We start from the raw sequence: 22078 nt of genomic DNA, 5'->3' as shown, positions 1-22078 counted from the left end.
AAGAGGGTGATTTTTTTGATGGTTGGGAAGGAGACGAGGGAGTGTAAAACTGTTGGAAATGAGGCCAGCATAGTGGGTGACTCATCATCCAGGAATGAGGGGTTTTCAAAGGTCAGCCTGTGCTGGGATCCTCCCTTCTTATTCAGGGAGCAGGATTGGCAGCACCTAGCCTTCCTTCTTATTGGGGTGGTAAATGTACCAGGAAGGCTATGGCTGCTTTGAGCATTTGTTACCATTTTGCCTTAACCCACCCCGAGTTTGGGTGGGAAGTCGTCCTGTGATTACGGTTTTCCCCAAATAAAGGAGCTATTTCCAACTTCTGTATATATAAATAAATTGAATTTGGACTCATTTATATCCTCCGTCCTGGGAAGGGGACTCGGGCCCTCCCTCGCTCCGAGTCCCAACCCAGGGCCCTAAGACAGGGACACTTGTCCCTGCTCCAGTGAAGGGGGTCAGAACCCCTAAACCCTCCACTCACGGGGTCCATGACCCTGCCCTGGGCCACTTCTTCCCGGGTGGCATCATACTCCCCAGTGTGGGGATAGACTTACTGTCAGCCGACTCCTCCAGGGTGCCGAGGGCTGTTCGCGCTCACCGCTGCCTCTCCCCCCCCTCGCTCCAGCCCTTAGCCCTTTTGAAAGGGCCGCAGTTCGGCATCTCTCTCTGGCCCCACCACCCCGCACGCCCTCTCGCCCTTCCGGGATTCCCGAGTGACGTCACTCGTGACTTAATCTCTGTGCGCCGGTCCGGCCTGCCGCCGTCGCGGCCCTGGACACAACCGGCGCGGATCCGGACTCCTCGGGGGCCAGTCTGCCGCTGCCCGTCTCCCCCTTTGACTTCTCTCCCGCCTGCCCGGCGTTCGTCTTAGTGCGGGGCGGCACAGCAAAGCCGGCTGCCCCATCACACAGCTTCCTCCTTAGATCCTCCCCCCTTCCTACCTCCCTTCCAGTTTCGTGTTCTGGCACTCACGACAAACAATCTGCATTTGCATTCACGGTGCCAGCTCTATGTTTTACTTCGAATTTATAAGGCTGTAGACTCAAGTACCATCTCAATATATGCGGGTTCATATCCTTCATGTTCTGGATCCACTGGAGGGGCACGTGGTCTGTCACCAGGGTGAATTTGTTACCTAAGAGGAAATACCGTAAAGAGTCAATGGCCCACTTAAGGGCTAGGGCTTCTTTCTCGATGGTCGCATACCCCCTTTCCCGGGGGAATAGTTTATGGCTTAGGTACAGAACGGGGTGCTCTGCCCTGTCCTCCTCCTGAGCTAATACCGCCCCAACCCTAGGTCATTGGCGTCCATCTGTAGGATGAAAGGTTTGTTAAAGTCAGGTTATATTAATATGGGGCATGGGTAGGCTCATATTTTAGTCTTTTAAAGGCGGTGTCGCATTGTTCCGTCCATCTTACTTTTTGGGGCTTCCCTTTTCCCATCAGGTCTGTAAGGGGGGCTGCTATTGACGAGAAATTGGCCACGAACCTCCGATAGTAGCCGGCAAGTCCTAAAAACTGGCGTACCTGTTTCTTTGTGGTCGGAGTCGGGTATTCACCCACTGCCTGAAGTTCACTTAGCAGGGGTTTAAGTTTTCCATGTCCTACCATGTACCCTAGGTAGGATACCTGCCGCCCTGCCGCCGCGGCAGCCCCGGACACAACCAGCGTGGATCCGGACTCCTTGGGGGCCGGTCTGCCGCTGCCCGTCCCCCCCTTTGACCTCTCTTCCGCCTGCCCGGCTTTCGTCTTAGTGCGGGGTGGCACGTCAAAGCCGGCTGCCCCGTCACAGCATTACAGAAGGTGCCCCATTAAGGGGCTGGAAAGGATTATTTTCCTTTCTACCTTATTGGCCCAGGTGCAGGTGGTTTTTTTTGCCTTCCTCACAGCAGGTTTGGGTGGATCCTGTTCATGCAGAACATGGTGGGGGGGGGGGGGGGGGGTCATATGTTGCAACTCATTATTTCAGTGTATAGCAGATGTTCAGTGCAGATATGCCATAAAAGAAGGCATACAGGAACGGACAAATGAGTTGGGGAAGGGACTTACTGAATGGAGAAATGCTTGGTAACTGAGCAAGCTAGAGATAATTGTGGACTGCTATGAGTGGCACGACATGGAGACAACTCCCTCCCCCCCCCCATGATAGTCCACCATCCCAGCAATGGATCTACTGCAGGGACCTGGGTAGAAAAGGGAGGGGAGCTAGTAAAGTCACTCCCTCATTAATTATGGGAGAAAAGAAGGGAGGCACTCTGTAAGTTCTGTGTTAACTGACTCTGTAATTTCAGCAGCAGCAGCAGCACAGGAACTACTGGAACGTATTTCTGTTCCTGTTCTTATTTGTAAATAGCTACCAGCCAAGACTGAATGACAATTGCTTTGACATGCTTTTACTTGTTTTGGGGTTGCTTAATATGTAGTCTGAAATTCCTCAGCTCTTAATATTTTTAGCTTTTTTGTATACCCAACATGATGCAAACAAACTAATTTAAAAGAACTTGAAAAGATAATTTTTATATAAAGAGTACAACAACAAAGGCAAATATTTGCTCTCTGTTAATATAATGTACTGCTCTATCGCTGTGCTGCTTTTGCCTAATGTAACATTTCAGGCTTATCAGCTCTTGTTTGGCTTCTGACAACAACTAGATTAATTAGTGTAATGGTGCTGTATTGTACGAGCTCAAATGTGGAACGTAAACACTGCTTATGATTACTGTGATTCAGCAGAAAGTACAGGAACATAAATAGGGCACTGCATTTTGGGAGAGGGTCCTTAATAAAATTGGCAAAATTCTTGCCCCATATTCTATCCCCGCATAATGGAAATTTCTTTGTTATCTGAAGTAGAATTACAGCTTTGCATTGTTTAGATGTGTGTCTCTTTCAAGAGATAATTGATAGAAATAAATGCACCACATAGCTGGAAAAAATGCTGTTCCAAAATGGAAATGGGAGTTCCAAAGCCAGTAAACATGGCTGGGAACAAACCTAAAGCATCCATGCCTTGCTTTTAAATGACACATGTAGAGGGAGACTCACAGATAATTCTTCCATTTAAGTTCCAAGCTTAGGGCCATGACAACTAAAAATCTTTGCCACACTGAGACTTCAGATAAGCAGAGGGATTATTTATAATGAGACAGTTTGAGCTGATCACTGAGACTAAGTGTGAGTTAACAGATCTCCAGTTTATAAAAGTAACTAGGAAACTGTGCTGGTAGATGATCATACTTTCTATTTATCTATATTTTATGCTTGAAGTTTTAGAAAACAAAGAAATTCCTGTTCTATTTCACTGCTGTCCATGGCAGATTGGTTTTTTTTTTAAATAATTACACTTGCCTCTGCTTTAATAAAAGCTGACTCTATGGGAATAATTTTTTAGCAGTGCTGCATCATACACAATTATTTCACCACAAGCATTCTGCAAACTGTGTTAAATAGATACTTTTTTCTTTTCGAGGTCAGTTCAAGGTAAATTTTGGGATCCTGATCCAGCACTATCTGGGTACACTGGCTCTGGCTGAAGACTTTCTTGCAACATACACGTTGCCTAAAAGCATTTGTTTTTCTCTTGTGCCCTACATTCATGGCAGAAAATACAATCATCTGACTCAAACATGGCAGTAGTGTTTTCTTATCATGGATTTTTTCATTATGGTATGTAACACCTAACAATTTGTTGTTTGAAACTGGCCTCAGACTATTTAACACATATTGCTGGGAGCCATATTTTCCTGTTTCAGAGTGCAAATATAAAATGGATTTACAGGCAGAAGTTCTAGAGGATTGCTGCAAATGGATTAGCATGCCAGTGGGATAGTTATGCACATTTTAAAAATTGCCAGTGTTGGGGTGTCAACAGCAGATTTCAGAGCTTAGTCAGAGAGAGATAGAACAGGCTACAGCCATGCATAGTGTTGCTAGTGTAAAAGCTATTTGAAAGAATTGGAGGCCCAATCCCGCAAACAAGTCTTTCAGACATATGCTTTCAATCATGAGTACTTTGGTTGGAACCCAAGCACCTAAGTCCAGAGTGGATCTGTGTGGAATTTGAAGCTTTTGTTTTACTGAATTTCATGTGATGAATTGTGCCTCTGCATTTTGTGCAATCTTACACCTATATGCTTTCACTCTCTTGACATATCTATATCTGTATATTTTTAGAGTGCATCTGTCTGTCCGTTTGTTCAAGAACTTCTAAACTGTGAGATGACCAAATTTAGTATGCAGCTTCTTCTTTCTCTAACTTAAGCCAAGGTCTGTGTGTGGTTGTGCCTGGAAAAGTTGAAGTGCCAGGAATGGGACTGTTTTTGATGACATGGAAAGGGAAGGGGCAGAGAGTGTTGTTCATCCATCATGGTCGATGAAGACCTCAACACCACTAAGTGCTTTGAGATTGGATACAGTGTGTCCGAAGATGACTTATTAGGCCAATTCGGGCACCAAATGTCCTGGAACATGTCGGGCAGACGTGTAGGCATTGCAATCGTTGCGCTGGTAGCTTTGGACTTGTGTAGCACGCACTTGTGTTATGCTTCAGAGATGCGCCTTGTTTCGAGAGCTTGCCATCCCTTGTGGATGAGACTGTGCCAGGCAGGGCGGTTGTGTGCCAGCAATTCCCAGGTGGTTGTATCAATTCCGAACGACTTCAGGGAGGCCTTGAGTGTGTCTTTGTAACGTTTCCTCTGTCCACCACACGAGCGTTTACCAGTAGAGAGTTCCCCAAAAAGGATCTGCTTAGGTATACGTTCATCCAGCATACGAATGACATTACCTGCCCATCTAGTCTGTGCACTCATCAGCAGTGTGTAGACTGACAGTAAACTTGCTCGAGAGAGAACCTCAGTGTCTGGTATTTTGTCTTGCCATCTGACGCGTAATATTCTGTGAAGACAAGTCATGTGGAAGTGATTAAGCTATCTTGTGTGCCTCCGATACACAGTCCATGTTTCACAGGCATACAGGAGGGTGGTGAGTACCATGGCTCTGTAGACCTTCAGTTTTGTTGCTTGGCTGATTCCTCGATGTTCCCCTACAGTGGGACGCAGTCTACCAAAAGCACAACTTGCCTTCGCTATTCTGCATGTGACTTCTATGTCAATGTTAGCTGCATGGGAAAGAGTGCTGCCAAGGTAGGTAAACTGGTCCACTGCCTGTAGCATCCGTCCTGTGACTGTGATTGTGGGTTCTGTGTACAGTGCATAAGGGACAGGCTGATACATGACTTCGGTCTTTCTGCTGTTAATGGTGAGTCCAAAGTTGTCACAAGCTGTGCAGAACTTGTCCACACTAATTTGCAGCTCTGCTTCAGAGCCAGCATACAAGGCGCAATCGTCAGCAAACAAGAAATCTCTCAGAACAGTCTCTTTCACTTTGGTGATAGCCTGAAGTCTCCTCAGGTTGAAAAGATTCCCGTCCACTCTGTACTTAAGGCTGATTCCGGCAACACTGTCCTGGAAGGCATCATTCAGAATAGCAGTAAACATGATGCTGAACAGTGTAGGTGCAAGTACACAGCCCTGTTTGACGCCATTGGTGACTGGGAATGCCTTAGAAGATTCTCCACCGTCTAGCACTCTGGCCATCATGCCATCATGAAACTGGCATACCATCTGAATGAATTTGGGGGGGCAGCCAAACTTTGACATGATCCTCCACAGACCTTGTTGGCTGACAGTGTCGAAGGCTTTCGTGAGGTCAACAAAGGTTGTTTAGAGATCACGATTCTGCTCCTGACACTTCTCCTGAAGTTGGCGCACGGCAAAGATCATGTCAATAGTCCCGCGGCCCTTACGAAAGCCACATTGTGACTCCGGCAGGAGGCCACACTCCAGATGAGTGACCAGACGATTTAACATCACTCTTGCAAGAATTTTACCTGCGATGGAAAGCAGCGAAATTCCCTGATGATTGTCACATACCTGTTGATTGCCCTTCCTCTTATAAAGATGTATAATGGATGCATCCTTGAGTTCCTGAGGAATGGATCCTTGCTCCCAAAAAGACTGGAACAACTCAGTGAGCTTCTCTATGAGTACGTGACTGCTGGCTTTATAGACCTCTGCAGGTATAGCATCTGCCCCTGGAGCTTTGCCGCTAGATAGCTGGCTAACAGCTTGTGAAACTTCGGCTACTACCGGTGGATCATCCATGGTGCCATTGATGTCAACCTGGGGAATCCTCTCAATCGCCTCGTCGTTGATAACTGACGGTCGGTTGAGGACATCTTCAAAATGTTCAGCCCATCTCTGCAGGATCTGAGCCTTCTCTGTAATCAGCGTGGTACCATCTGCACTAATAAGGGGGGAGCTCTGAGGTCTGAGAGACTGAGGTCCATAGAGAGCATTGAGGGCTGCATAGAACTGTTTCAGGTCATTCCTGTCAGCATGCCCCTGAATTTCAGCTGCCTCATCACTTAACCAAGCATCCTGCATTTTGCGCAGCTTGTTCTGGACTGTCCTGCGAGCATTTGCAAAGGCGTTCTTCTTGGCAGCTGATGATGGATCGTTCTGATGTGCATGATGAAGGCGGTGCTTTTCAGCAAGTAAAGACAATATCTCCCCATCATTCTCATCGAACCAATCGGGCTGCTTGCGTGAAGAGGCTGATCCGAGCAGGATCAGCTTGTCGGTGCTACTCACAGCTGATAGTAAGGAATCCAGTTCCTCATAAAATCTGTCTTTCATCTCATTCGGGTTAGTCATTGTGGGAGCATAGGCACTGATTAGAGCATAGGCACTTGGTTTCCATTCTGTAGCGGAAGTTGTAGTGTCATAAGCCGATCATTCACACCCTTGGGAAGACTGGCAAATTGCCAAACAAGGTGATTCCTGATGGCAAATCCGACTTCAGCATCGCGATGCTCATCGGTGTCACGGCTGCTCCAAAAAAAAGTATATCCACCTCCAATTTCAGTTAGCTGACCTTCATTAGCAAGACGAGTCTCACTGAGGGCTGCAATATCAATGTTGTATCTTGCAAGCTCTCTAGCAACCAAGGCTGTTCTTCTCTCTGGTCTGTCTGTTGTAGGGTTGTCAAAAGCGTGCGCACGTTCCAAGTTCCAATGGTGAGCGGTGTCACCATATGTTTAATCTGTTTATTTGTATTTGTTCTACCGCCATAATGGGACTCCCGCCAGCCGCGGTAAACTGGCCAGGATGTAGTGAAGCAGGCAATGTTTAGGGCACCTTTTCTAGCCCCTTCCCCAATTCTACGGAGGTGAGCAGTGCGTTCCTGAAAAGGACTGCTCAGTCGCCCAGGTAGACACCAGATTTCACTGCTGCTTCAATCAGCGAGAAACGACCATTAAACCTGAGCCGCCTGTGTGCAGGTCCATGACTACAGCTCCCAGTGTATCCACACCTGCTGCTTCGTCACTCGCCCATCTCCACAGGACTTCGAAGGTTACAATAATGATGAGGTAATATATGTGGTGTCGAGACTTGCGCGTGATTTGGATTTAAGTGAGGAAAAGTTGTGCAGCATCAACCTCACTCTCTCTTCCCAATTCCCATCTGGATCCAGAAGCAAGACAAAAGTCAAGACGGCTGGAGATGGGGACTGGGCACAGTGGGGGCCCAGGGCGTCTTCTGTGTCTTGTCCTGCTCTACGCATTCCACAACACTTGCGGAGACTGACTTCTTGACCGTTGGACCTTCCATTGGTCTCATCCACTCAATCCGCCGGAGTCTGTCTTCACATGCTGGGATAGACAACTCCCTGTCTCACCGAGGGTTATGGGCCCATCGGCTACCCTCACCTGGTTTAGCCGGCCAGTCGAAGCCGTTGCCCGGGGTGTGGCCGTTGTCACATGCAAACAGCTACGAGGAGCCACAGCTGAGAGCTAGGTGCCAGGTGGGGGCCAAAGGTGGACGAACCGCCCTGAAAGGATGCGACATGTACAGCCACCAGAGGTGCTACCCCTCCCTGACACTCCCTGATACCCCAGAGTTGAAGCAGAGAGTAGAATGACACAAAAGGGTGGGGTACAGAGAAGAGGGATGTAATACTTAGGGCTTATCTAGACTAAAGGGAACGTTCGAAAGAAGATATGCACATTTCTGATCGCACTTTCAAAAGCAGAGATTTCGAAAGTGAAAGTAATTAAGATGCAGCTTTTTCAGTGACCCCCCCTTTTGTCGAAAAGCCGCGTAAACCTCCATTTTTGAGGAAGAGCAGCTTTTCGATGAAGGGAGCAGTTTGCCGAAAAAGCCACATCTTAATTATTTTCACAATCGGAAGAAGATATGCAAATTCCTGTGGAATTTACATATCTTCTTTTGACCATTCCCATTAGTCTAGATGAGCCCTCAGAGAGGCCAATGGGGGCAGCTGCAGCACAAAGAGAGAGGCCAGCAGTGCTGAGGCTCTGCCATATTGCCTCCTTCCAGACCAGGTAAGGTGCCCCTTTGCCCCAGACCTGCAGCCCCTCTCTCCCGGGGAGAGCCTGCAGTACATGAGGGGGTCCTGCTAGGAGAGGGGGCAGTCCCCAGAGCCTCGCTTCCCCCCTCAAGACAGCCTGCAGGCCACGGGGGTGGGGGGCCGGGGTGCAGGAGGGATGAAGCTGGAGAGCATGTAGCTCACGGAGTCTCGCCCCCTCCCCAGGCAGTCTACACATTTTGGAGGGGCAGTTGGAGGGTAGGGTTATCCCACAGAGTGCTGCCTCCCCCCCCCCCAACAGTCTGCAAGACAGGGTGGCCCATTGCCACAAGCAAAGCCCTCTCTGAAATAGCTGCTGGCTGGGGGAAGCCCCCCCCCATACTGGCTGCAGGCTGTTGGGGGGGAGCAGCTGGAGGTCAGGGCTGGTCTGCAGAGCCCCAATCCCCTCCCCGCATTTCAGTAGGAGCCGTTCTGCAGGAAGTGCATACCCGGCCCCTTGGGAGGAGCAGTGGTCCCCAATGTGGTGCCCGTGGGCGCCATGGCACCTGCCAGGGTATTTATATGCGCCCACCTAGTGACCAGGGACAGCCTAAGCCATTCTTGCGCCCCGGGCACATGTGCAGCTCCCACCCCGGGCGCATGCGCAGTGCCGCCCCCAGGTGCGTGGCACATGTGTGGTCCCACCCCCGAGTGCCCGGCAGCCCCAAAAGGTTGGGGCCCACTGCTATAAAGCATGTACATTTTTCATTTATTTGCAACCTCCCCCTCCAAAATTACTTAATTTAAAGACCAGAACAATGCTGTGTACATCTCATTGTTAACCTAGACATCCAGGCTTTAGACATTGAAAGTTTTTATGCAAAACCACTTTCACTTTAAGGGTGTGTCCACCCTTACTCAATAAGTCAAAAGAAGATACACAAAATTGATTATTTTATTTCGATGCTATTTTGAAATAGCTTATTTTGGAATTTCACAATAAAGCACTATTCCAAAGTATCCCTTGCTCCTCATAGAAGGAGGTTTACAGGGACATCAGAATAGTGAGCCCAAAATAGTAGGTTTTCTGTGAAGACACGAGATAGCTATTTCAGGATACTCCAGTATCCTGCAATAGTGTTGCAGTGTAGGCGTGGCCTAAGAAAATGGTCCTACTGACTCTTAAGTAGACTCCAGTTCACTACTAAATAGGACATTTCTGGCTTCACAATTACACACCCTTAGCATTTTTTTCCTTACTTGTGGACAAGTTGGACAGACTGAGTAGGTGTGGTGGAAATTTTCCAAGTGTTGTACCTGCTAGCTCCAGCATCTTTGTGCCGGGAAACTCAGACTCCTAAACTGTATTGGAATCTGGGGCCCCAATCCTGGAAAGACTGTAGCAAAGCTTGCTTTTATGCAGGGTTTATTTTCTCAGAGATTATTTCCTGGAATCATTCCTCACCCCATTCAAGGCTCTGGGTTTCATCTGGAATCTGCTGCCACTCGTTTCTGCATACATTTTCTCAGTGATTTCAGTGAGAGCAGGATTGGTCCCAAAATGTGCTTCTAACAGGCTTGTAGGGGGAGCTTCACAGCATATAAATGAATCCTTTTTATTCCATTACCCTTTATTGGTTTATAGTCTTTACTATCTACAAAAAGAACTTGCAGTATATAGATGTAGGGCTGGGGTATAAATTGGCTTAGCCCTATTGAAACCAGAGAAACTCCTAGTTTATACCATTTGGGAATCTGGCTCATAAACTTCATAGGAAAGACCCTTTTTTTATAATCCAGTAGTACAGTTAGACTTAAAGTATAATTTTCAAGAGCTGTTACCATCTGAAAGGGCAGAGTCTCCATAACATCATGAAGGTAACAGCAAAGTCACTGCTTGATGACACTGAAGAACTGTGCATGCAATGCTATTTTCATTGTTCAGTAAGGCCATTAATACATTGTTTGTTTTAATAGGACTTGCTGGTATGAAAAACGTGCACTCCCCATGTGCTGCCACTTACATGAAAGAGATAAAGACAAAGGAGGAAAAACATATGGTATTTTAATGTTGTCAATTAACAGTACATAAGGGCCTAATCCCCAAAGCCTAAAGGAGTCACTGGAAAAAAATACCACTGATTTCAGTGAGTTTGGGATTTCCCTATTTTCTTAAAGTTATATAAACCTTTAACAAGGCAATCTAGCTATGCTTGGATACTGTGGGATTGGTCTGTAATCCAGCATTGCCACCACAAGAGGTAGGTACTCCATTATATCCCCAGGTGAATGATGAAGCGCATTGGGATAGCCTTATGCAAAAGCAGGCTTGTTCTTTCACCCTGACAGCATCAGAGAACTTGATTGTGTTATTTAGGTTTTTGTATAATTAATTCATTTGCCCCCAGTACAAAGGTTTCCTAAGCAAAAATTAAAACCTAGCACATAGATATGAAGAATATAACAAGATCTGTTGCTTATTATGCAAATATTATATTACTATAAGATTTGCCATACCTATTGGCATGTTCAATATGCATTTACTATTTACATTTTTACTATTAATGCAAGTTTGAATCATTCATGCCAGTATAGATATCATTTTAAGTAACTTGCACTAATTCCAAAATTGAGAAGTTTTAGCCATGGGGTGGGGAGTACTACTCTAAAGAGATACATACAAGAAGTACTTAGCTATACATCATTACTTGTATTGAAAGTGATTCTGGAATAGGAAACTGTCTATTCTGTTAAACTTTTGTTCATGCTGAAGTTTTATACCTATTTTTCTCCATTTATATTTTTATGCGTATGAATTTGTGCAGTGTTTTTAGTTTGACCCATGCGGGCTAATCATTGTCTGGTACATAATTTATAAAGTGAAAATAGTTCATATTTATTTTTTTCCCTAATCTTATTTTAAAAAGGTCAGGGGAAAGGCAGGAGGTTGATTGAAAGAAGACCTATGGACTGCTTAATAGTCCTGTAGCGTGTGGGAGTTCCATCTTGGCACCCCTAGATTTAAAAGGTACAATGATCTCTTGGTGCTGCTGTTTGTTAGACATTTTCATTCCTCCAAGATATACTGCCACAGTATGGAAGTTAATATTTCTGAGGTCCGTGCCCTATTGATAGTAGAAGAAATCTTCAGAGCAAAATATTATATTTAGCAAAATCTTGAAAGGGAAAGTGCTGATAAAGTACCCTTTGTATAAGTTTGTGCTTAACTAAAAAAAAACCCTTCACATAGTTGTAAAGTCTGTAGAGCTGCTTTCAAATCCAAATTATTCTAGTTTTGAAATGGCACATTGAAGTTTGGAAGAAGCTCATTTAAAGGCTAAAACTAAAACATTGGATGGCTGACCACTGGCAAGACAAAATGTCTTCTGCATTGCTGGATTTTTGAAAATACACCTGTTTTGTCAGTTAGTATTTAATCCTAATTCCCATACTATAATAATAGTGGTGATCTTGCATACATCTGTATCCATTCCTTTCTGCTTGAAATCAGGAATAGTTGACAAATTTTAACTTTTTTAAATGGTCTTCTCATGGTGGTTACCATGATCATGTTTCCGGTGTTTTTTCTTAACATTTCTTCAGTGTTCCCTTTATTGTATGAGGCCAGATCCTCAGCTGGTGTAAATCAGTGTAACTTCATTTATTTCATGGGAGCTACCCCAACTGAAGATTTGACCCCCTATAAGGAATACCTAGGGAACACTGCAAATATGAAGAGACTATTATGCAGTTATAGGGGGCAATGGAAAACAGCTATAAAGGGCAATATTCTACAGAGACCTATAGAACTAAAGAACTGCAGTTATCAGCCCCTTTTGGCTGCAGATAAAGTTTATGCTAATATAGAACCACTTCTGGGATTTCCTACGTCTGGGCCTGCTTGTGGAACCATGGCAGAACTGGGCCCCATTATTAAGAATATTATTGTCTTTAGGTCATTTTAGCAAGGGCTGCATGATCCACAAGTAATTTAGTTCTAAATTTCCATGCTTTATCAGAGAGACTTGATAGCAAAATATCTGCTACTGTTTTTAAAAATAAAAATCATTTCGTGCTTTTCTGATGAACTAGTGGGAGAGACAGAAAATGTCCTAACTTTGAACTAGTTCCACAGGTTCCCAGGTCCACAGAATACTCAGTTTCTTTCAGCGTTTTCTCTGCACCTATGACTTTTCCATATGGAAACTACAGTTAACGCACCAGGGAGACATTTTGTTTTGAGTAGGTTTTAAAAAAAGGGATTGTGTGGACTAATCTGATGGTTCATTGCCTACAATACATACAGTGGGGCATCTGTTATAGTCTACATCATGATTAGCCTTGCACAGGTGTGCTGAATTTTGAGGAGGGCTCAATCAAGCCTGAGTCTTTTTCTATATCAGTTCCTGCAGGTGCTCTGCACTGACTTGCATTGCCTGTTTTGTACTGCCTCTGATCTAACTGCAGTGCTTACAGAGAATTTGCTGTGCTTGCTGGATCTCCCAGAACTGTCAACGGGGCTTATGCGGAATCTGGATAGATGCTGTCACATTTTGGGGTGCAATCCAGACTAGAAAGGATTGTGTCAGTGCTGGCCCTGTCATCCTGGATGCATTAAATACTCTGCTCCAGTGGTTCATAGCCAGGACACCATCAGTCAGACAACAATGAAGTCCCTTAATATCTGTGTGCTTCTACCTGCCACAACACTACAGCCCCACCCTCATTTCCACCAGCATTGATTACACCTGGTAAGATGACCCCAATGAATTTCCAATCCTGTCTTGAAGTGTCCAACCCTTTACTGGAACAGTCAGAGAAATAAAGTGATTGTTCCTTTGCCATGTTACCTGGAGTTAACCGTCAGAGTACTTCAATTCAGCCATAAATGGATTGATTTGGCTTAAAATCAAATACGTTTATTAACATGACACAGGGCAAGTGAGACTAAATAAAAGAAATAAAGGGAAAGATGGTTACAAGCAAAAGAAGAAATATGCATCGAAAAGTCTAAATTTTATCTAGCAAGTCACGGTCTTTATTTAAGATGATTTTGCTCAGGAGGACTGCTTATTTCTCAGCCAGGACCTTTCACAGAAGTAGAAGATATGGTTTCCCTAGCTTTCTCCAGTGAAAGATAAAGATGGAGTCTCTCTTCCTTATATTCCCAAAGAATTGTCTTCTCAAATTTAGGAAGGCCTCCCAGGAATTCAGTATCTCTTTCTATGGTGCAGAAACCATATTAATTCTCTGTCTCTTGAGTTCAGGGCTCATGATGACCTTCAGGGACTTGCTTGCAGCTTTGTTTAAAGCTGATATGTAAACTGAAGTAAACTCACATTCCTTTGTCTCTGACTTATTTATCAATTTTACCTATACCAGTTTCTCTTCTCAAACCTGTTCAAGTAATATTATAATGAGGGAATTTACAACTTCACATATAAATTTAATATGCATTTTACAATATTAATGACTAGTGTGTTATTAGTTTGCAAATGGTACCTTACAAAGCATATTTTGTACAAACATCATTGCAGTGTCCTATGGGATATGAATAGAGGATTGCCTGGCATTACCGTTGTGTCACATCTATCCTATACAAAACACACATGCTTACTGTAACCACACCTAATGGTTACTATTCACATTCAAAATTCATCAGTTGGTTCAGCTTGCAATCCCTGTGCTGGAACATTTTTCCCCTTTTGATTTCTTTTTTTACTTCTTAGAAGATGACCTTGGCCCAATTATGTTCTCTACTTTATGTGCTTTGAATCAGGCCCTGAAGTAAATGGAAAGGCTTTTGCTGACTTAATTGGGCTTTGGATCAGACCAATGGGACTCATTTACATAGCAGGTGCTATTTTTTCCTAGAAGGGCAGTTCTTAAATGGTGCAATCTCCTTGTAAGAACTTTAATGCTCTAATATATTTCATTAGACTGCAGATTATCCACTATAACACTAAAAGTATCTAAGTGACAAATGATGAAGAATGCATTTTTCTGACTATTTAAACAGTTATGACAAATGAAACTGTTGGAAGAGGGATTTTGGCTTGCCCCAGTTGGCAAAAGAACATTCACACATTTATTCTCAACCCACTTCATTGAGCAACAACAGAAAGAATAAAAGTCCCAGATTTGCTGTGCACTGAGTGTTTATGTGCTTAATGGTATTCAACGCTATAAGCTGTAACAGAAACGTCTTTTGGTAGGTCTTTCATCTCTATAAACAGCTTACTGCAGCCATCACAGTTAATTTTATTAGTGGCACTCAGACATAAACCCAGGGAAGTAGGAGCTTAAGAACACATTTGCAGCAAATGGCTATATTGGGAATTCTAAGCGCTGTCACAGTTGCTCAGGAGGGGCAGATATTTTCTTTCTATGTCTGAATATTTAAAAAATTAGTTAGAGCACTTGGGAGACATATAAAATGGAACATAGGGAGACCAGGCAGGAAAAAGAAGCGGGGGTGAGGGGGATTCTGTCACCTGACAAAGTCTCTTTCCTGGATTAGTTCACTGGAGACTGTTCCACTTACCTCATCTGGCTATTAACTGTTATGCTTTCCCACTCTACTCTTTCACGAACTGGAGTAATAGTTGTTGATCTGTTAAACTAAAACACTGTGTCACCATGACTGCTGTAGTGTGAGGTCAGTTGCTTTTTTAAATATATCCTGAAAACCAAAAATATACTTAGCCACATTTATCTTGGATTACACCCAAGATCTATGTTCCAGATAAGCATATTAGATCCAAATGATTCAGCATGTACCCCCAGAATAATGCGACCTCCACAGCTCTCTCTCCCTCACTACCAGTCTACTCCAGTTGGGACAGTATTCCTTCCAATTGATTGATTTTTGATATGACCATTTTACATTCAATTTGCAGTATTTTATGCACCCCCCCCCCCAGATTTTCAGTGTGCTGCAGATTTTTTAATCGAAAAATCAGAAATGCATCATGCAAGCTATTTACATGGTAAATTTAAAGAAAAAATATGTAGCAGTTTGCATGCCATCATAAATCATGTTATACCTGTGATGAACTAACTTTTAACATAAGCTGTTTGCATGAGATGTAAGTTAAAGTAGAATTTTGGCTTCTCCTATCTACTAATGAGGCCTCATTTTCAAGGGATGAATGTGAATGGTTAATAACTGAGTAATATAGATTTACTGTAGCTCCTCATTAATATGAATCTCAACATTTTCTGTCATTTCTAGGTTGCTTTGTAGTATCTTAGAATTAACTTTTTAAAATCCTTTTCATTTATCTGCAGAACTACGTATAATTTCACCTAATTTATATAGGTATAGGCTAATATGCAGTTTCTACCATCCTTTGCAACCAGACACTTAGGCCTATGCTTACTGGAAGATCAGCAATGTGGGAATCGATCCCCTGGGGGTTAATTAGCAAGTCTAGTAAAGACTTACTAAATCGACCGCTGATTGCACTCTCATAGACTTCGCTGCTCCATCTGATCATGAAGCATAAGGAGAACTGATGGGAGGGTTTCTCCAATTGACCCCCTCAATCTAAGGTACATCGACTCCAGCTATGCTGTTCACATAGCTGAAGTTGCATACCTTAGTTCAATTTTGCCCCTTAGTGTAGACCTGGCCTCAGTCCTTGTATAGCAGACAGATATTTTTGCTCTGTCGGAAACCTGCGGCAAGTTTTCTTCCAATATTTTGAAACTCAGCCATTGTCTACAGTTATGGCATTTCTATTTAGTTCAATAAATTCCATCTATTATTTAGTGTCTTGTTAATGGAGCTCACAGGAAAACAGTGTAATCAGTGCTCAAGGAAGGATTTGGATGTTAATAATTTATGTGGGACTGAGGATTTTTTTCCTTGTTCATTCTAGGTATATGAAAAAATTTGAACCAAAATTTTCCTTTGCCTATCTGATCAAATTAGCTGCTGAAGTGTGGAGCTAACAATAATTTAGATAAATATGAACATAGAATAAAGCTTCAAGTTGATTTAATCAGATCATAAATGTACAATGAAGCTTAGAATTCCATCACCAAATTATAATGTAAGATCTTTTCCCTGATAGGATAGCACAGTGTATTTAGTCATCATAGCCTTGTATACGTTTATTTTTTGTTTGGAGTAAACCCTCTTGCACAATGCTGTTACGCTGATTATTTTCAGGCATAACGGCATTGCGCAAGAGGGTTTTTTGCGCAAGAAGGGGCAGTGTAGACAGCTCCTTCTTGCGCAAGAGCCTCTTCTGCAAAATGGCGGCTCATTAGATATGCAAATGAGGCTTGGCGATATTCCATGCTTAGCCTCATTTGCATAGCTGTGGCACAAGATCGCGCCAGTGTAGACATAGCCTAAATGTTCTATGCAGTGATGCTTGCCCATCTCAAAAACGATATAGTAGAATTGTAAAAAAATAAAAGCAGGTCAAAGAAAATGTTAGGGGTTGGGAGTAGCTTCCATATGAGGAGAGATTAAAGACAGTCAGTTTAGAAATCCCCAACAAGTTATCTATAAAATCATGGATGCTCTGAAGAAAGGGAATAAAAAAGTGTTATTTACCACTTCACATAACACAAGAACAGGGATAATCCAATGAAATGAATAGGCAACAGATTTAAAACCAATATGAGGAAGTGTTCCTTCACATAATGCACAGTTAACCTAGAGAACCCATTTCAAAGCAGATTAACAGTATAATGATTAGAAAAATGAGAGAAGTTCACAGAACCTTGGTCCATCCAATGGCTATTAGCAGAGAAGGCCAGGGATGCAACTTTATTGCATCTGACTGCAAGAAGCTAGGCCTGGAAGACCAGGTGGATCATTTGATAAACACTTTAGAGAGTATGAAGAAAGCAATTATCATTTAAGACTGTCAGAAGACAGGACACTGTGATGTTACACAGCATGAGCATTCATATTTGCCAATAGTTACTAATATACAAATGAGAGGGGTAGCTGTGTTAGTCTGGATCTGCAAAAGCGACAAGGAGTCCATCTGACGAAGTGGGTCTTTGCCTACGAAAGCTTATGCTCCAACACATTTATTAGTCTATAACGTGCTACAGGACTCCTTGTCGCTTTTGTAAATATCTATGACTCAGAGGACTGCTTAATGGGATACGTCAAAGTAAGTATAAGTAAGTCCAGTTTATGACCAATTCATATGTGGGCTAAATAGGTATCCTGATTTTTCAAAGGAGCTAGGTAACCACAGTTTTTATATAAGACATTGGAAACTATGAACACCCAGCGTCTTTTAAAAGTTAGGCCACTTTTATTTAGGTGCCTACATATGACCTTGTGCCTAAATTCAGTCACCAAATTTTGTTCTTATCCATTTTTTTAGTTTCCCTATCACTGTAAAGGGAATAATAATAACGTGTCTGCCTTAAAGGACTGTCATGACAGTGAATTGATATTTGTAAAGCACTAAAATTTGTATCAGTGCTAATTAAATTGAATTCCACAGAATTCACAGAGTCAACATAGAACCCTGGCATATTTGGATAATTCTTCCTTTCAAAATATTTGTAGATGCTGGCAAAAGTGTACTATTCACACAGTACAATCTGCTGGGTTCTGCTTCTCAGGAGAAGCAAGGCTGCCGTTTTTCTATAAAATGAGCCTATTTAAAATAGATTATTGAACCATGTTCACCACTTGATATCTGAGTTGTACAATGATGGATGCCCCTGAGAATAATTGTATTAATCCTTCTGGCCCCTGTGCATTGTTATCAGTCTGGCCCTGTGTACTGTGATGTGATCAGAGAGCGCTGTATCTGATGGTGTAAGATGAGGACAAACCTTAGTAAAAGACAAGGAATAGGTGTTTCAAAAGCTTCTAAGGGACTTAGGAACATGTCCCATTGAAAGTCACTGAACATGCATTCCTAAATTACTTAGGTGCAATATTCCTTCTAATTTTTTCCCATCCATGTTAGGAACACATTTTGTTATATGCACATTGGCATGTAGATGTGCACCACCACAGCTGTGGATGCTTTGTTAATCAGCTGGATGGCACCCAAGCGCTCAGCTTACAGAGGACACTGCTTAGGTACTTCTAATTCTCTCCTGTCACCAATGTCTGCTGGACACAGACTTGAGGGCAGGCACAAATGAGCTGGCTTTTCAGCTTCACAGAGCTAGCCTCAAGCTCAGGTTCTTCCCAGCTCTGTTTAGTTTTAGTGTCTGCTGGCTGGTTTTGGCTCCCAGAGGCTATTATGCCACCTGAGACTAGCAGAGTACTGGTGTTCTAATCACACTCTCTTACCTAAAGACTTTCCTTACATGAGGGCCTGTTGTAGGAGTGTGGTGTGTGAATTAACTTTGTTCCCTGTATGCTAGCTTGGGAGCTCCAGTGTCATCCTTATTGCTTTGCACCATTGGGGCAGCTAAAAGAGAACACAGGGTAGAAACTGATTCTGAGGCCGACTCTGCTAGTTTGCAAGCTCAGAGGAGAAGCTAAGAGTTGGAAGGGCATTGGAACTGGACTACTGTTTTACTCATAGAAATGATCCCTGCAGATCAAAGTACATACTAGAGGGGTGCTGGAGGTGCTGCAGTGTGTGTTATGCATGTTCTGTAGAGAGGACTTCTCTCCAGGACAGCTACCCTGACTCCTTTCACAAATACTACTATGTGAGCACAGAAGGACTTCCATAATTAAAGAAAAAGGAAATAAACTTATTTGTTATGGCCATTTTATGTTACAAAAAGTTAGATTCAAGGCTTCTTCTGCAAACCAGATCTTTTCAGTTACACCAAAAACTCTTAAAACACTGAGATTAAAATGCTGTGCCGAAATATCCCTTGTGCTACTGACTATCAATAAAGCTATAGTAATGCTAAAAAAACTACTCAGTGAGGAAATTTATTATTACTGGATATTTCAGCCTGTGGGCAAAATGTGGTGGTATTTTTTTTAAAGTCAATCCAAAAACAGAGAGAAGAGTATATTGAAAGAGCAAAGTATTTTTCAGCTTTTTCTTGGAGAGTTTGGGAATTTTATGCTGTCTGTAGATGTAAAATGAACTGGTCTTACCTGTAAAGCTGCAAAGTCTTCCTAGAGAACGCTTCCTCCAAAGTTCTCATACTTTAACTTCCACCATGGCATAAACCAGCACAGCCAGGCAGCGTAGCTAAGGACTGTGCTTTCTTTCATCATAGAAAACCTAAAGCTAATCCAGAGGTAGGGGAAAAGGGACCTTTTTTGCTTTTGAATATGAAAAACCATTGTAGTGAACTAGCTAAAAAAATGACACCAACCTCTTGATCTCTGTTCCCTAAACCAACAATGGTATCCATTCAGTCCTTAACCTGATTTCTTTTTCTACACTGCTTAATAGGGGTCATGCTCAGATTAAAGTGTGCTTCAATCAATGCTTTTAAAAAGCACTTGTTTCAGCATTTTGCTACTTTATAATCAACCATGAAGCCTACTAAATGTACTCTTATATATCATCTGCTGCACATTTTACTTACCATTAACTACTGGCCTACTTCCCAACAATGAGTTCTAAAAATTTTGCATGCAATACGGATAAAATACTAGCTTTCTTTTATCTATGAGAGCTACTTCTATTAAAGGTGCAGTCTTTCGTGACTCTCTTACTTATAGTTAGAAATTGGCTGAAATTTAAGATAGCTGGTAAATGCTAATTCCCAGAGACAATTCTCAGCTAAAAATTGTTACTTATGCTACATACATTTCTGTTCCCCACACAATTTTCTGCCATCTTTCTTTTTTCTTCCTTAAGAGGGTCCTTCATCCATTCTGTTTAGATTATGTAGCACCAGTATTTAGTGCATATATAGGCCACTCCCATCACTGTGTGATCTGAGCAGTAAGCCTAAGAGGTCTGAAAAGTTAGCTGGTGCTGTTGGTCTTTAGATTTTGAATTTAATTTGAGAGAAAAACTGATGGGTTTAAAATATCAGTAACCTTATGACAGTTTCTTTTAACCGCATTAGAATTGTAGGGCCTGATCCTCTGGGTGGCTGAAGCAATATAAATGTGGCTTATAAATACATAGATTCCAAGGCCAGCAGGGACTATTGTGATCTTTTAGTCTGACACAGCCCAGAGAACTCCCCCAAAATAGTTCTTAGAGAAAATCTGTTAGTAAAACATCCAACCTCAATTTAACAAAAATTGACAGTCATGGAGAATCCACTAACAACAACGAGAAGTCCTGTGGCACCTTATAGACAGTATGTCTACACTTGCTCCTTATCTCGAGATAGGGATGCAAAGGTAGTGTATTGAAATTGCTAATGAAGCACAGGATTTAAATATCCCGCACTTAATTAGCATAATTGCGTCTGGCCGCCATTTTGAATCGCATTATTGCGAAATAAAATGCCCCGTGTAGCAGCGTTATTTCAAGAGAAAACCCTTCTCCCAAAATAACTGTTACTCCTCATACATTGAGGTTTAACTTATTTTGACAGAAGAGTTTTCTCTCAAAATAACACTACTACATGGGGCGTTTTATTTTGCAATAATGCAATTTCAAAATGGCGGCAGGACGCAATTATGCTAATTAAGCGCAGGATATTTACATCCTGCGCTTCATTAGCAATTTCAGTACATTACATTTGCATCCCTATCTCGAGATAGGGAACAAGTGTAGACATTCCCTAACAGATTTATTGGAGCATAAGCTTTAGTGGGCAAAGACCCACTTCAAGAGAATCCACTATGACTCTTGGTAATGTGTTGTAATGCTTAATTAGTATTAATAATTAAGCCTTGTTTCTGTTTGAATTTGTTCAACTTCCAGTCTTTAGGTTATATTATACTTTTCTCTGCTGCATTTGAAGAGCGGGCTGTCTATTAAAGATTTGTTCCCCTAGAAGGTACTTAACAGACCATAATCAAATCACTTGTGTTGAGATAAATAGATTGAGGACAGTAGTCTCTCACTATCAGGAATGTTTTCTAATCATTTCGGTGACTTTTCTCTGCATCCTCTTCAGTTTGTCAATATCCTTTTTTGAATTGTGAACATCAGAACTGGATGTAACATTCTGCCAGCAGTCACACCAGTACCAAATATTGAAGTAAATAACCACTCTGCTCTTCCTCAAGATTCCCCTGGTTATGCATCCATTATGTTTATGCGTCCCCTGCTTATTGTTTAAGTCCTTTTGGCCACAGTATCACTCTGGATACTCAAGTTCAGCTGATTAGTCGCCATGATCCTTAAATCTTTTTCAGAGTCATTGCTTTCCACGATGGAGTTCCCCATGTTAGTACAGGCTATATTGTTTGTTTCTAGATGTACATATTACAGTTAGCCATATCAAAATATATTGTTTGCTTGTGCCTACTTTACCAAGGAGTCCAGATCGTTCTATAGGTATGGCATGTCATCTTCATTCTTTACCGCTTCGCCAGTTTTTGTGTCATTGGCAATTCGATTTTGAGATCTATCAGTTAGCCAGCTTTTAATACATTTTGTGTGTGCCATGGAAATATTTTATCATTGTAATTGTTTACTCAAAATGTCATGTGGTACTAAGTCAAATGCCTTACAGAATTTTTAAGACTATTATATCAACACTATTTTCCTTATCAGCCAAACTTGTAATCTCATCAGAAATATATATTAAATTATTCTGACTGGCGATTTATATAGAGAAATTGTAACAGGGTGGGACTCACTGCCATAGCGCCTCCTGCTGGTCACTT

Source organism: Pelodiscus sinensis, chromosome 10, assembly GCF_052426305.1.
Source record: "Pelodiscus sinensis isolate ZL-2025 chromosome 10, ASM5242630v1, whole genome shotgun sequence".
In the NCBI taxonomy this organism is placed as follows: domain Eukaryota; kingdom Metazoa; phylum Chordata; order Testudines; family Trionychidae; genus Pelodiscus; species Pelodiscus sinensis.
The sequence above is the reverse complement of the archived record's forward strand: the minus strand, read 5'-3'. Positions refer to the sequence as shown.